Below are 17,633 nucleotides of genomic sequence, written 5' to 3' on the forward strand. Positions count from 1 at the left end.
CTTTTATTGAACTTAGATTTTAGACTTTAGACTGAGTTGGAGAAGCGTGCTCCTTCCGTGGGTTTTGGACGACGGAGACATTAGTGTAGCTTTTAAATGATCATTGTTTGACATAATCGCACCGCCTGTCATTTGTTTAAGAATGCATGAAAGTGAATGTTTTTCAGCGCGCGTGTGTAGGAATATATTTTGCGCTTGCCCCGTGCAACCCACATGGGGGGCAGGTGATGTTTTTCATAACCGTCAGAATGCGGTGTCTGAGTGAGTGGTCCCATTTTCACTAAAGCCAGCTCCACATTGTGAGGTGATACCCAAAGATAATAGCACCTAGTAACTATAAAACATAAGTGAACCTTCTCAACAATGGCCTAAAATCTTCTGTACAAGTCTCCTCCCGATATACTTTATGCATTTCATTTGAATAGAAACCATTTTGATCTTTTATTTTTTTTACATTTTCAGCCCAAACACTTCCTGAAACAGCATTTGAAGTGAACACCATCGCCTGGATCTATAGCTATTTTTTCTTGGTTTTGAAATATGCTAGAACGTATGATTATTTGGATCACGTCTTAAGGCTGTTCAAGGCAACAGCTCACACACCCCTAGAGAATTGCACACTGAAAAGTGGTCACACTTTTTAGTTAAACCCATCTTCTGTTTAGGGACATGGTGGATTCTTTTGTTTTTTTCTAAGACACAACATTTTGCTACACTGCCGCACCACACTAGCAAACATTTTGAATATGTCCACAAAGCAGTAAAAAGAGAACATAATGGTCCAACATAAAGATCTTCTTCATAATCCAACATATCATAGTCATATATAGTAATGGAGCATTTATCCCGATTGATATATCAACTTATGACAGTGTAGTGCACCGAAAATAGCTTATCTAAAAGCTCACAATGCGCCACGCCGTGAGCTTATATTGACACCACACTGAAATCTGAGACAAGATAAGAGATCTACAGGCAAAAATGTTGCCACATTTAGTCTTCCATCATAGGAGCAGTAGTTGTACCATTTCACCCATTTCACCTCTATATGTATGGGCTTATTGTATAGTTACATGAGTGGCTCTTGTTTTGTACATACTGTAGTTATAAGCAATATGTTTGTGTGACAAGAACTCAAACTATTTATTTTGCTATTGCTTTTTTTCTTTTTGTTTTCTTTCATACTGAGAGTATTCCAGTGTGTTGAGCCGTCAAATATGGAGTGTTTCACCCATTAAGAGCACATGGTACGATAAAAACAAGCATTTTTTGTTTGTTTGTTTGAAATGTAAAAAAGCTTAAATGATTCCATTGTGAGGTTTAGGTTTATAAGGTCTGAAGTTTATACCCTTGAATGTGACTGAAACATCACCTCTGTATTCAACCAATGCTTTCAACAGAGCGAGAAACTTGGGAAATCATTCCCCTCCCCCTCCCCGGTTTCACTGCTTCTCACCATACTACTGGCTTTTTAAAAACCCCATTTATACTTTGTCCTACAGCGGTGGGGCATGCCAAAATAGCTGCCATGTCATGTTTTTTTATATATATATTTTTTGGCATGTTGTATACGACAACAAAGTATGAATAAATCATTAGGCAACATTGCTTTCATTCTAAAGTGGTCGCGCTGAATGTATATTCGTATTGATTTTCAATGTTCTATTATGTATTAGCGTAGCTCTATTGTGTCTTAGTCATTCATTGTTACAGGCCTCCATCCTTCCGACATCATGGCCGACTATTGTGTTTACCTCTGTAAAATAGCAGTAGTGTTCTAGTCTTGCCTTTTTTTGTGCACTTAATTAATAAACTCACTTGATACCAGTGCAAGTTGACGACTGTTCTCATTCTCCACACCAGGGCTGGCTTAACCCATTTAGGCCCGACGTCGACAGTTTCTATATCAGTGGTGCTCAATATTTCATGTCAAGGACCCCACAAATTATATGGAATTGGTCACGACCCCCATCAGAAAATATGTTATTCCAGGAACCCCTCAGAAGCATGTGATTTGAGCTAAAAACGTTCTGAAAGAATATACATTCAAAGATTTGCACCACATTTTCAAGATTAAAAAAAAAAAATAGCAGATCTACAAGCTATGAGCTTGTACATATGCTACATGATCATCTGCTATTTTTCAATAGCTAAAGTATAACAATCTTAAAACACCAAAAGGGGTTCCCGTCCTTTTAATTGTGGTGGACATTTTTGACAAAATTCAATTTTTATCACAGACAAATGAGTGGACAATAATATTGTGCAAATCTTTGAATATATATTCTTTCAGAGTGAACATTTTAAGTCAAATCTTTGCTTTTGGGGGGGTCCCTGGAACAACATATTTTCAGATTGGGGTCGGTGGCCAATTACATACATTTTTGGGGGTACTTGACATGAAAATGTTTGAGAGCCACATTGAAACATGGGTTTTTCAGAAAACTGTCAGAATTTAGAAGACACATAGAATCGTTCTCAGGTCTAAATGGGTTAAAATAAGTGTTAAAGCTGCTATAAGCAATAATATGTCTGATTTTAATGACACATCTAGGGGCCGCAATCTACATTTAAAGATTTTCCTAGAAGCTTTGTCATTGGTCGATTTGCCTGTCTAGTTCCTGATTGGTTAGTCATTGCGACCGTTTTTTTTCAACCAATACAATTACAATACAATACAATGTTGTACAATACAATGACAAAGCTTCTAGGAAAATCTTTGAATGCAGATTGCAGCCCCTAGATGTGTCGCAGAGACTAATTTTTTTGGGAGCGGAACCTTGGGACCTGGTGGGGGTTAAAAAAAATTTGCCAAAATAGGGGGTGTCTACTGAAAGAAAGCAAAAACATTTCTGATATGAAGATAAAATGCATTACACAATATTAAAGGGAACATTTCAATTGATGATAAAAACAGCTTTTAAAAATATATTTTGGTGACTCAATCGATAAAATACACCTGAAAAGGTCAGAGGGACCGCAAATCGTACCGGTTTTGTGGAATGACTCACATATTGTAGAAATGTGCCTATTATATTTATCTAAATACATGTCTTTAAGTGCAAAAATACACAGTGCCATGCTTATGTTTGAAGCCAAATTGGTTATCGGTAGACAAGATGTAGGCTACTTCTTAAGTCTACTCAGTGTAATTGTCTCCAGAACTTTGGACAAAACGCTGGCTAAGGTTATATGCCTATTATTAGTTACTGTCATACTGTATGGAGATCTCTCAGTACCTGTCCCCATTATGCCCATACATGGAGATCCCTGATGTCATGGGTATGTCTATATATGGGTGGCTGGCTAGTGGTTCTGGACTGGAACTCCATAGCCTATATGCCTGCCTATATATGGGCATATCAATCACTGGTTCACCTTATGGGACTGCAACTCTGAGTTAAATATACACTGAGGAATTACGGTGTAGATTGGGGTCCCAGAGATTATAATTGGTATCAAAGAAGGGTCAATGGGGTAATGCATGTCAAGCTGTGTAGACTGATTTTTGAGTGGTGTAAACCACTCCTACAACTGGCTTTGTTAATTTACGCGTCTGTCTGTCTGTGCTCAAAAAATGAGCACGGTTGCTATGGTCACCCAGTTCACACGGGTGTGATTTCATTACGTCAGACATTACGTCAGACCACAGCTGATCAGTCTATATAAGACCTTACACCACTCAGTTCACACGGGTGTGTTTTTTTTAACATTAGAAGGGTTTTGTGTTGTGTGTGTGATGTCACAGCAGCCTAACAGACTGACAGACATGCTGATATGATGTCACAGCAACCTATATAAATGTAAGATGCTGCAGCTTTTTAACACTTAACACTTAAAATGTGGAGTCGAGCACATGATCGTCAACGAGGACAGATGCGAAGACAGAACACAAGAGTGAGACGCTGAGACAAGAGCAGAGGGAGAGAAACAGAAGAAAGAGAGGATCCATAATTAAGAGGACACCACTCGCACAGATAGAAGCAGTGAGATGCTGGTGTGGCAAGGTCCACAATGCTCTTCTAACAGCAACAGAAAAAACGCAAGGATATTAGTACAGGATGGGTTAGAATTATTTGGGGCTGTGGTATTTTTGTATATAATACTGGATATAATATGTGGTGATAATGTTACATTACCATTATCCGAGTGTTATCTAGTATTAATTATTGTTCTGTTTGGCTATGCATTAAAGCAGACAGATACACTAGACCGAGACCATGATTATTCATCTGTGGTGGTGGGGGTCAAAGTGTACTCGTTTGGAGGGTGTGACGTGAATGACAGCTATCAGATTGGTGTGTCCGTCTTCAACACAACGTCTCTGCACTGGATGGAAGTGTCTCCAGTGACATCTGGAAGAGGAGAATGTCCACTTGAAGGTCCCGCGATGCGCTGCGGCCACACAGCTGTGCTAATAGATGATATAACCTACATCTGGGGTGGTGGCACTTATAAATCGGGGTGTTACTGTAACGTCCTTTATGCATTTGATGTCACCGCCCATCGATGGTTCCAGCCCAAGGTTTCAGGCACTGTCCCAGAGGCGAGGTACAACCACTCAGCCTGTGTCCTGGGGAAGGTCATGTACATCTTTGGAGGATTAAAGTGGAGGAATTGGTTGGTACATTTCTTTTCTAATGACATCTACAAGTTGGACACCACCACAATGGTCTGGTCTTTCATTAACACCAGAGGCTCGCCACCACCTGCTTCAGAATGTCACTCTGGCACCATCATCGGCACAAAGATGTTTGTATTTGGGGGCATTGGAGACAAGTTGCACAATTACAACACCATCACAGTGTTTGATACTGTGACCAATTTGTGGCTGAGCATGCCCCCTGTAGGCCTACAGATTCCAGAAGAATGCTACAATCATTCAGCGTTCACCTTCAATGGAGAGCTGTACATAGTTGGTGGCATGTGGCACGTGTCCAACAGTTTCAATTATCTGTGGAAATTCAATCCAGAGACCTTCTCCTGGAAGGAGATTGAGCCCATGGGGAAAGGCCCACCTTCATCAACCAACCATAGCTGCTGCATGGTCGGAGATCGCATCGTCGTCTTTGGAGGATACAAATACTCCCATGAGCTGTACTTCTTACATTTAAGTCCTAGTCTGAAGACATTATGCAAAGTAGCAGTTATTCAGTTTGGTTTGGAGCAGTCAGAATTGCCACATAACATCAGGTGGGAAATGGCACCCAGAACAGAAATGGCTGCAAACCCACTAAATAAAAGACTAAAAAGTCTAATAAGGTTCTGTGTTCCATGTGTAATTGAGGAATCATATATAGATGTCATATTGGCAATTCTGCTTTTGCTTTTGATCCGTTTCATGGTTAAGTACTTGCTGTGGTGGGGGATTTCACTGTTACGATCATATTTTAAGTAAAACAATCTCTTAATGTGACTCCAGAGTAGACTAAACAGTCTTGATCAAACTTGTTCAGACTAGTCAAACTAGTTAAAACTGTCAAAAGACTGCAAACAGACTGCAGCAGACCGACAGCCGATGAGGAAATCACGTGCAATAACTTTCTATACCAGGAGGTGGCGGTAGTCTGCTGTGCTGTCCAAAGCTGGAAACAACAGCACCATCCTGACCAAACAAAAGAACAACACACTGTTGTGTCACTGTCAGAGTCATACCATGCTACCTCGATATTTATTTATATAGCCTACCATCTACACCAGTTAATAATATTTATGCTATCCAGATCGAGATATGAGCAAAATCCTACGAGAGAACAGAGCCACACTGTGAGGACAATAAAGGCACATGACATGGATGCTGTCAGCATAACTGTGTCACACGACTCGCGATTCATTTTCAATGGGAGTCACGTGGTTTGGACGAGACAAGCTTGCTCCATTGCTGTCTTCTGCCCTCCTCCCCCTCATGGAGTAAGCAGGTAAGCAGGGAGCAAGCTTGTCTCCTCAAAACCACGTGACTCCCATTGGAAATGAAGAGCGAGCTGCTCTGCCCCCCCCCCCCCTCTCCCCCAGAGACACAGAGAAGACAGCTGTCTTTTATATGTGACTGAGGCCGACGTGTGTGTGTGTGTGTGTGTGTGTGTGTGTGTGTGTGTGTGTGTGTGTGTGTGTGTGTGTGTGTGTGTGTGTGTGTGTGTGTGTGTGTGTGTGTGTCATGATGATAGGACCCACACACAGTGCCGAATGCCACACCTCCGTTTTGCACACTTTGTTGGTCCGGTTTCCATGAACGACGAAAACAAACAAAAATCAGAAGTCAAATGCCTACTGTTTGCAGATGACCTGGTGTTACTGTCTCTTATAAAGAAGTATTACAGCAGCACCTTGACCTTCTGCACAAATTCTCAGACATGGACTCTGACAGTAAATCTAGCCAAGACAAAAATGATGATATTCCAAATAAGACCGGGCAGAACACAGCCATCAAACACAAATGTTTGGTCAAACCATGTGACTCCCATTAGAATTGCATTGTGGCTTAAACACAGACAGAAGACAAAAATGTGTTTGATATGTGTGTATGAGGCCTGTGAGTGACTCCCATTCGAAAAGTATTGAGGCGGCCATCAAACACAGGAACATGTTTTCTTATGGCCTCATACACACATATCCAACGCATTTTCTGTGTTCTGTCTGTTTTTAATGGCCGCCACAATGCAATTCCAATGGGAGTCACATGGTTTGACCAAACATTCTTTCTTTATTTGTGGCATTTTTTGTAAAATAGGCCCCTCCCACTAACTTCGGACGACGATTAAGGCCGAACGATACAGGGGAAAAAAAACGCAGTCGGATACGTCCAGAGATCATGTGTACCGATTTCTGTGAGATTCCGACAAAATCTGTAGGTTTAGAAAATAAGTGTGTTTTTAAGAAATTTCAAAATGGCGGAAAATCTAGCCTGACGGAAATGGGCATGGCCTATATGGGGACCTACGGTTCAAGAGCTATAAGCCAAAACGTAAAGTGGGCTGTTATAGCGCCACCATGAGGCCGACCGATACAATTATAAGTTAATTCATTTTAGTAATTATTATGAATTTACCCTAAGTTTTGTAACTATACCGCTTACGGTCTCCGAGGAAAAAATACTTTAATGTGAGTTTTACCATTCATGTCAATGGGGGAAAATAATGCACTATTAATTAATATCAATTAAACTATACAATAGATGTCTTAGCAAAATGATAGCACACGATTCCCGATTTTACCGGTCGATTTGACATATGGCTCAAGTGCTGCGACAAAAACTGTGGGAGGAGTAGCGCGCAAAATAAAGTTTATCCAGAAAGAAGAAAATAATAAAATTAAAATAAAAGGTATGGGGAACAATAGTATGGTTGCCATAGGCAACCACACTAAAAAGTATTACAATTACAATAGTAAAGCAATTCAGTAAAGGTCAACGCTTCCTCATGGGGTCATTAAGGGCCTAGGACCTCCAGTAAAGGGTAAAATACTCTTCTTGGTTGTGGGAACAACATATCCAACGATGATGACCCCATGCCCAAAGATGTCCCTCTTGCAACTGTTTCAACTTTGGGTCAGCCTACATGTAAAAGTGCCCAGTTGAAGGGCAGAGCTTCAACTTCAGCTACCCAGTACCCAAGGTTGAAGCCCTTCAACTTTGGGCAGATCTACAAGCTCGTAGTGCGGCACCGAGTGCCACGCTACGAGCTTGTAGATCTGCTATTTTTCAGTGGGGTACATTTAATCACTGGTCCTGGGTCAATCCAAGGGCCTACCACTCCACTCTCTTGATATGTTGTTCCCCAACTCTTGGAGAGTATTTAGGCCTTTTACTGGAGGTCCCAGCCCCTAAAATGACCCCAGGAGGAAGTGTTGGCCTTTACTGAATTGCTTCAGTTTGAGTTCATTTGAGCACCTAAATTCAGATTTGGGCACCGTAGCATGTGGTTTTTAAGTGGTGGGCCTCAGGTCATCCTAGGGGCTAGAACAGGGGTGCCCACACTTTTATGACGTGAGATCTACTTTCAAAATGCATGTCAAACTGTGGGTCCTTGAAATTAAACGGGTTGAAAATTCCTGGCATGTCTTTTCAAATGGGGGTCCGCCGTCCGCGGGCTAATGAGTGTCAATTTGGGGGTCCTTGACATGAAAAGGTTTGGGAACCACTGCACTATATAGGACAATGGTTCTCAAGCGTTTTATTTGCAAGGACACCCATAACTCTGAGAGTGTACACATTGAACCTTAACCAAGGACACCCATAACTCTGAGAGTGTACACATTGAACCTTAACCAAGGACACCCATAACTCTGAGAGTGTACACATTGAACCTTAACCACTTGACAAGGACACCCATAACTCTGAGAGTGTACACATTGAACCTTAACCAAGGACACCCATAACTCTGAGAGTGTACACATTGAACCTTAACCACTTGACAAGGACACCCATAACTCTGAGAGTGTACACATTGAACCTTGACCACTTGACAATGGTCAGCTTTATTTCAGCTGACAGAATAAAGCGGGAGATATGAGGGAATGGCATTAGTCTAAAACTAAACTCCCGCATCATGTCCGATTTGAACCGGCACCAATGGAAAGAAAGATAGGCTTCCATTTATTTTTTTTATATGGTATAGGCCTATGCACTAGACCTTTTGTCAAATGTTTGAGGCATTATGAGCAGTTATTATACATTATGAGTTGCTACAGGCCTTAGGACTGGACCGGACTGGACTCTCAGGCAACAGCTCAGCTTTAATGATCTTAAATTCCTTTGATCGTGTTTTAGTAATAGTACAACATAAACAGTACAGAGACTTACTGTGCAATAGGCTACTTTAATTTAAAACAGTTGGCATGTTGCACACATATGCCTATAAAATTGTTGATATTTGTGCCGCCTTCATTGAAATGTATTCAAACTCCAGCTTATAATTGTCACTCTCCAGTCTCCAGGCTGCATGAACAGCTAGCGCTCGAGCGCCGTTTTCTGACCCATCAATGGCGCAACTCTATATGGCTCTGAGTGAAACTACTGCGATGACAGCTGCCATTAAGCCGGGAAGCGCCACGCTGTAGTCATGGTAACCAAACCACCATGGCTGTGGTGTCGTTGGTGTCGTTGGTGTCCATTGCCTGTAGAGGGCAGTGTTGACATGATTACCAGTCTAACTGTGTGTTTGAGAGATTGATCTTTTCTTGATCAGATTAAAAAATGTCATGTGTATAGGCCTACTATTTACCTGGATAGAAGTAGAAAATAATTAAATTCAATAACTTGTAGAGCCAGTCCACCTAGAAAGAAAGAAAATAGGCTGAAATTTGTCTTTTACAAAACCAATCAATCTGTCAATTAACCTAAAAAACGCAGAACAAGTGAAAATTGACTAGGAAATGATGACCCCCCCCCACACACACACACACACACACACACACACACACACACTTCCCACGCAAAAGCTCTAGGCCTACTCCTCCTCATTATTATTGGTTCAGGACAGCTCATATTCAATTTCTAAAGCCATCTCCCTCTCATTATTCCAGCAGTTGCTGCTGCTGCTGCTGTTGGATTTGTGGATATATACGCTCATTATAACAAGGACATTGTTCTGGAAACCGCATAGAAAGTATAAAGTTCCTGTAAACTGCCCACTTTAGGCTCATCAATCGATCCTGGAAAGGTAACGTTTTTCCTTTTAAAATGTGCTTTTAGTACTTGAGCCTAATTTAGGTGTCGGTGGCACGCATGCACATGGTGCACTGCACTCGCCGAAATTAGGCCGACTGATTTTAATGCGTCGCGTTTTTCGATTAATTGTAGCGTAGCCTGCATGCCCTAAAACAAGTAATTTCGGCCAATGTTGGCACCGTTTTGAAACGAGCTTTTAATAGTCTTATTTATACGTGTGTTACGTTTATGTCTGTCGTGTATATATATATAGCCTTTTAATTGATATACATCATCAGGTTAATGTGGGGAATTATAGAAGTGGGTGTGCATTACTATAATTCGAGATAGCCTACATGTCATTATAGGTTCTCAAAGTTTTACATTTCAAGCTGGCCGTTCTCTCAACCAAATGGACAATTTGGTTCCATTGTAGAGTTACAGGCTTGTATTTGGTCAATTTAGAACCCCACATTTTTTTTAATGAATGCTGTATCATTACAATTATGCTTATCCAATTGAAAGGTGTACTGTCATGTCATATTTTGCACACAGTACAGAGTACAGGCCTACTTTTGAATAAAATGACTGTACATTGGGCCCATGATTCTTCATGGCCAATAGTAATTTATTTAATTGAATCAATGGTTTCTGTTTGACTATGGCATGGGTCTGAATGTTTTTGATTGAAAGTTTAATAAGCTACATGATAAGTTCCGCAGTGGCATCTGAATGTACACATGTTGTACAAGTATACTATTACATGTATGCTTGTCGGTGTTGGAGGAGGATGAGGGAGTACTGTACTTGGAAAAACCTGGGCCAAAAACGTTTGAGAACCCCTGGGCAGTATGGTGGAAAGTAACTACGTACATTTACTTAAGTACTGTACTTAAGTATTTCCAGTACTATTTACTTCTACTCTTTTTTCATATAGTAGCCTGTGTCTGCCCTGTTTTACAGATTGATTTGTGGGCAACTGCATGGGCAATACACATTGTATGGTTCAACTGGGTATGGGAGTTAAGCAGGGCCAAGTATAAGTTTTCACCCTCTCAGTATCCACATAATAATGCTCATTGCTCAAACAGACACAGACGTCTATGTTTGTGTGTTACTCCAATTCCTGCAGATCACTTAGTGCATCTGTATACAGACTGTGTGACTGTCTGACAGGATGTCTATTCTATTAGTTATCATCATTAGTACACCATCAGTGGTGGAAGAAGCCCAAAATTGATACTCATTAGCCCAAGGACCCCCATAAGAGAAGATTTGTACGGCTCTAGCGGGGATTCTCAACCACTTTCATTTCATGGGCCACCACCGGTTTGACCTGAATTAAGCTACAGTCCCCTATTTAATGGCAATTAGGTAAGCATGCAAAGATCTGGTGGAAAGTACATTTTGAGGTATTTGTACTTTACTTGAGTATTTCCAGTTTCCAGTACTTCTACAGTAGGCCTACTTCTACTCCACTATACATCTCAGAGGCAAATATTGTATTTTTATACTCCACTACATATTTGAAAGCTTCGGTGGGTCGATCTACGCAACGCATTGTGAGCTTGTAGATCTGCTATTTCCAATTTGGTACTTTAAGTACATTTTGATGCTGATACTTTTGTACTTTCACTCAAGTACATTTTGAATTCCTGACTTTTACTTGTAACAGAGTAGTGCTATATTGCAATATTGATACTTTTACTTAAGTAGTTAAGTAATTTTCCCACCACTTACTGCAACCTATTCGGTCCAGTTTTCAGAATGATCTCTCAGCTGTTTGTATTTACAAGAATGTCAAGTGGTGGTTGTTTGAGGTTTGTATACTGTTGTTGAGACAGTAATTATTGCAACATTGCTTCCTAAAAGTAGAGGGGGGCCATGCCAGCTGGACCCCCCCCCGACCCCCCCCTCAAAAAGATTTGTATACCGTTTGAAAAGTTGAAATGGGACATTCTGCATATTGAGTACGTTCTACTTTTGGTAGGCCTATACTTTAAGTACATTTTGATATACCAATACTTTTGTACCTTTACACAAGTACATCTTGAATTCTGGACTTTTACTAGTAACATAGTATTTATATATTGCAAGTACTTTTTTCCACCACTGTTGCAGCCCTATGTCAATTACCTCGCCACATATGCTCAGCTGTTTGGGAGCCGGTCCTCCCAAGCTGTACAGATAACATGTTGCGGTCGGCCAGAAAGCTCTTATCTCCCTATTCTAACTATCTTTTTTCTTTTTACTTGATCATACTACACTGCTACAGTGTCACACAAAAGCATCGAAAGTTAGCATGGATCCAGATCTGATAACTTCCGATGCTTTTGAATTTGAATCCCGAAAAGTCACCAGTTTCGGACTTAATGAGGTTTCCACCCGACGACAGAGACTATTTACTGATGGGTGTTGTGTGTTGTGTGTTGTGTGTGTGTGTTGTGTGTGTGTGTGTGTGTGTGTGTGTGTGTGTGTGTGTGTGTGTGTGTGTGTGTGTGTGTGTGTGTGTGTGTGTGTGTGTGTGTGTGTGTGTGTGTGTGTGTGTGTGTGTGTGTGTGTGTGTGTGTGTGTGTGCGCGTGTGTTGGGGGGGGGGGGGTCCCTCTTGGCTATAGTAGTGCACGCAATGCTTTGGTGTAACTGTAACTGACAAAATACTTTTTGGACATGTTCATGTTTTATGCCGCCAAAGTCAGGTTTCTGAAGAAGCTCAGATGATGTGTTACACTGAAAAGCCCTCGACCCGGTGTCTCGCAGGGCTCCATACTAGGCCCACACTTTTTATTTACGCCAATCTGAAATAGCCGATCTTGTACAGTAGATCATGGGTTCCCAAAGTGGGGTCCGGGGGCCCTGGGGGTACTTGAGGGAGTTTGGGTACCTAGCTGAGATAGTTGGGAACCAAATGGACCCTTATGGGTATGTAACTCAGAGAGTGTACAAATGGAACCAAATGGACCCGTTCCAATTGTACACTCAAGAGTTAAATTAACAGTGGTTTTACAATATAAATTGGGGTCCCAGAGATAGAAATGCCATTAAATATTGCGTGTGAAACTGGGGGGGTCCATGAAATTAATATGCTTTGGAATCACTGCTAGAGCCGTAAAAATCCTTCCTTATCGGGGTCACTGGCATGTTTTCAAATGGGGGTCCATGGCCTAATAAATGTTGATTTGGGGGTCCTTGACATGAAAAAGCTTGGGAACCACTGCAGTAGATCGTCTCGTTGAAATGTCCCTTTAAACTGGATATTATGCAACCAAATCCATCCTGTGTACAGTATGTATAGATGGGAAGTAACTATACTGTACATGTGTTAAAATAAGAGTCACTGGTCAGCACTTTAGAGATAATGGACGCATTGCCAGGACGGAAACATAAATGCTAAAGTGACCCCTCTATGCCCCTGACGTGGTAAGTAAAAATTACCAGCAATATATCTGTACTATAGGCCAGGGGTTCTCAACGTTTTTGGCTGGGGACCCCCGGAAATGCTTTGGCCGTGTCTCGTGACCCCCGCCCCGCCCCCCTCCCCACCCCAATACAAATTGGCCGCTACAATAACCTTAATAATAGCGAAAATACATCATAAATAAATACTGAAACAAGATCATTAAGGAGTTGATGCATGCACTATGTGTACTATATGTAAAATCTTAATTTCCATTTTCCAGCCATTCAGTTGCCATTATTCAGTAAATTATTTTGGGACCCCCCAAAATAATTTGGCGACCCCCCAAAATAATTTGGCGACCCCCAGGGGGGTCGTGACCCATGGCCTGGGAACCTCTGCTATAGGCCACCGTTTCCCAAACAGTGGGTCGGGACCCATTTGTGGGTCGCGGACACATTGTTATGGGTCCACTTAATTTTTGTTTCTTACATTTGGTTTTTAATTATTATTTCAAAATAATTTAAGAAAAGCTTCCCAAAAAAACAAAGGACGGGAACTCCTTTTGGTGTTTTAAGGGCCTTGCAAATGTGAAGCGAGGAACGCAGGCGTTGTTGCCTGCAACACAGGTCTCCTCCAGGTCTGTTGAAGAGGGGGCGCAACAACGTAAGCGTAAAAAAAACAGCTAAACAGAATCCAGGTCTGGTGAGTTCGGGGGCGTGTGCATGTAACGAGCACGCGCGCAGGAAATTCACGGGACCGCGCTCACGTAAATACGCTTGCGTTGTCGCACCGCGACTTCTCCGAGCAAAAACGCAGGTCTCATAGACGCGTTTTATCGCTCCCCGTTTGCAAGGCCCTTTAAGCAGTAGTGTACTGCTTCTACAATTCCAAGTGCTTGTCAGGGTGGCAGGGCCGGATTAACACCTCTGAGGGCCCCTGGGCACTGAAGCTCGAAGGGCTTTTATGCCGTTATATTGGCCTATTTCCGGTCACCTACCCCCCCAGAGTGACAGCCAATCTAGCGCATTGTTGCTGCTTTACACACAATTGCACTTTTCAGCTGCCCTTCTCACCAACAATAAAACACTAATCTTTTTAGACACCATTTATTTAATTCGGATTAGCAGGGAAATTTTCTGTGGAGCAAAAAAGAAAAAAAGAAAATATTATTATTATTATTATTTTAGGGGCCCCTGGTGCCCAAGGGCCCCTGGGCACGTGCCCAAAGTGCCCATATGGTAGATGGAGAGTCCCTAGTTCTAGAGGTGTGCATTGGCACTGCCCTCACCCTTCCAGCCCTGAAATCCTTAAATTCTCTTGCAAGATTTAGGAATTAAAGACCTTAAATCATGGCTCCATCTTCACACTAACTGGTCATAGTTAGCTTTCGACCCTGGATAGCCCATCTCCCATGCTCTGGACTCTTCTCTCAGGGTACCTCTTATATGTATAGCTCCCAGCCTTATATACACAAGGATTCTTTTTTTTATTCGTTTCATGGTTGTTTTGTTTGTACAGTATGTTTGTGTATAGTTTCATGTTACAAGGTGGAAACCAGCAAAGGCTTTTTTGTGTCTAAGTCCATTTGGCGTTTTTTTTTAAATGTCATTTGCTGTAATTTTCTCAAACTGCCAATAAAGTATTCTATCTATCCATTTATAATGCATCACACTTTTCTATATTACTGCACAACATGGCACATTGGTCATGACTCAGTACAAGCAGTCAGACATACCGAACAACATATTTTATTTAGAATTATATATTCTATACTCTATGGCTCTGAGACATGCATGGACACTTTAAAAGAAATGAGAGAAACGGCTGGATGGCACTTACACCGCCTTCTAATGAGACTTAACTTACACCGCCTTCTAATGAGAGCGCAAACTGGAAGAGCCACCCATCGACTAATCTAATATACGGCAACCTTCCCCGGGTTTCTTAATTACTAGTCCAATCCAGAAGAACACAGTTTGGTGACCACTGCTACAGAGCTGATCGTGAGGTTATAATATCTTCCCTTCTCTGGAGTCCTGCCTCAAAGCAGACCAGAGGTAGAAAACTGTTGTTCCCTGATGTAATCGCTAGGGACACATGCATCAGTAAGCAGGAACTGGGGATGGGGCAATGAAGGACCGGGAAGTCTGGCGTGGCATTGTGAAATCCATGATCTTGACCGCGGTCGAAAAATGATGATATACAGTATTATAATGATTAGCGATTATGTTACATTGCTGCATTGAATTGCACTGAATCGATTATTTTTGACACAACTACCCATTATTATTTGATTATTTTGGGGGGTCGATCCCCATTTCACAATGAGATTATTTTGGGGCGTCCCCAGTTCATATAATTATTTTGGGGGTCCCACGTGGTTCACATGTGTGATTACTTTGGGGGGTCCCCAGTTCACATGTGTGATTACTTTGGGGGGTCCCCAGTTCACATGTGTGATTACTTTGGGGGGTCCCCAGTTCACATGTGTGATTACTTTGGGGGGTCCCCAGATCACATGTGTGATTACTTTGGGGGGTCCCCAGTTCACATGTGTGATTACTTTGGGGGGTCCCCAGTTCACATGTGTGATTACTTTGGGGGGTCCCCAGTTCACATGTGTGATTACTTTGGGGGGTCCCCAGTTCACATGTGTGATTACTTTGGGGGGTCCCCAGTTCACATGTGTGATTACTTTGGGGGGTCCCCAGTTCACATGTGTGATTACTTTGGGGGGTCCCCAGTTCACATGTGTGATTACTTTGGAGGGTCCCCAGTTCACATGTGTGATTACTTTGGGGGGTCCCACGTGGTTCACATGTGTGATTATTTTGGGGGGTCCCACGTGGTTCACATGTGTGATTACTTTGGGGGGTCCCACGTGGTTCACATGTGTGATTACTTTGGGGGGTCCCCAGTTCACATGTGTGATTACTTTGGGGGGTCCCCAGTTCACATGTGTGATTACTTTGGGGGGTCCCCAGTTCACATGTGTGATTACTTTGGGGGGTCCCCAGTTCACATGTGTGATTACTTTGGGGGGTCCCACATGGTTCACATGTGTGATTACTTTGGGGGGTCCCCAGTTCACATGTGTGATTACTTTGGGGGGTCCCACGTGGTTCACATGTGATTACTTTGGGGGGTCCCACGTGGTTCACATGTGTGATTACTTTGGGGGGTCCCACGTGGTTCACATGTGTGATTACTTTGGGGGGTCCCACGTGGTTCACATGTGTGATTACTTTGGGGGGTCCCCAGTTCACATGCAGTGGTGGAAGAAGTACTCACATTTTATTTTAACTTAAAGTATCAACATCAATATGCAGAAATACTCCGTTACAACAAGTAAAAGTCTGGAATTAAATTTAAAAGTAAAAGTGCAAAAGTATTGGCTTCCAAAGTGCAGTGGTTTCCAAAGTGGGGTCCGGCGACCCATAGGGGTCCTTGAGAGAGTTCCAGGGGGTCCCCAGCTAAATGATAGTTGGGAACCAAATGGACCCTTATGGATCTGTAACTCAGAGTGTTGGAACAACATATTTTCAGATGGGGGTCGGCGGCCAATTACATATATTTTTGGGGGTCCTTGGCATGAAATAGTTTGAGAACCACCGACAGAGAAACATGGGTTTTTTCAGAAAACTGTCAGGATTTAGAAGACATTTGTAGAATCGAGCTCAGGTCTAAATGGGAAGTTTACAGTACTGAAGTGAATGTACGGTGGTTGCTATACTATACACCATCTGCGTGTCTGTCTACCTTCATAACAGATGCATAACATGTATGCTTTTGTCGAAATCCAGCTGTTGTCAGGAATTCATCTGGGGAGGACTCGCACGGACGGCGAAGGGGGAAATGGGGGGAGGAGGGGGGGTGCAGCGCGTTAACCCCTTGACCCCCCGGAGTCCCCCCGGGGGCCCCCGTTTCCTCCCGGGCCCTTGTTACAACTGCAGATAGCAAAAGATTTAAAGCCAACGGACGGAATAATAATTCGCAACATAGCAGCATGAAACCATGCAATGCTGGCTTAATGTTTGCATGCAAAATAGATGGGGGGGGGTGGGTTGGGGGGGGGGGGGGGGTCTTTATGTATGTTTATGCATAGTGTATATGCATAGTTTCATTATATAGATATTCTACTGTTAGGTTATTAGCTTACGTATGATTCTTAATTCTTCTTGATGACTATGAGCTTGTAGATCTGCTATTTTTTCAATAGCTAAAGTATAACATAGTGCTTCAAACATCAAAAGGGGTTCCCGTCCTGAATGGGGCTAATGGGTTAAAACATGGGCTAAAGTAATTTATTGCAGTTATTTGGTTCAGCCAAGAAATCATTTTTGTTCTCCCCCTTTTGTTGATTTCGATATTGTTATCAATCATTTTAGAGTGCCAAGATTGGACGTGATAATGTAAGATAGGATGAAAGTACAGCATAGAGGGGTTGGACGTGATAATGTAAGATAGGATTAAAGTACGGCATAGAGGGTAGCGTGACTGCCTGCCATATGTAATCAGTGACTATTGTGTTGACTGTTTACAGTGCTTGAACTAGGTTTCCTGTGTCTATGCACTCACACACACACAGGGAG

General features: G+C 42.2%; 1 protein-coding gene and 1 long non-coding RNA gene across 2 annotated transcripts in view; one reads left to right on the forward strand and one right to left on the reverse strand.

The window, feature by feature from the left end:
* Positions 1 to 8,753: 8,753 nt before the first annotated feature.
* LOC306917360 overlaps positions 8,754 to 17,633 on the reverse strand; it is a 90,286-nt gene continuing 81,406 nt past the window's right edge. The window contains exons 2-3 of the long non-coding RNA XR_013789154.1: positions 9,219 to 9,270; positions 8,754 to 9,111 (exon numbers count right to left, since the gene is read on the reverse strand). This is a non-coding gene — a long non-coding RNA (uncharacterized lncRNA). The remainder of the gene's footprint in view (positions 9,112 to 9,218; positions 9,271 to 17,633) is intronic.
* The window catches only part of LOC306917343 (calcitonin gene-related peptide type 1 receptor-like), a 36,060-nt gene continuing 27,968 nt past the window's right edge, over positions 9,542 to 17,633 (forward strand). The window contains exon 1 of the mRNA XM_079495522.1: positions 9,542 to 9,656. The gene's annotated coding sequence lies outside the window, so the exon portion shown is untranslated. The remainder of the gene's footprint in view (positions 9,657 to 17,633) is intronic.

This window comes from Electrona antarctica (genome assembly GCF_951216825.1).
Source record: "Electrona antarctica genome assembly, chromosome: 24".
Classification (NCBI taxonomy): domain Eukaryota; kingdom Metazoa; phylum Chordata; class Actinopteri; order Myctophiformes; family Myctophidae; genus Electrona; species Electrona antarctica.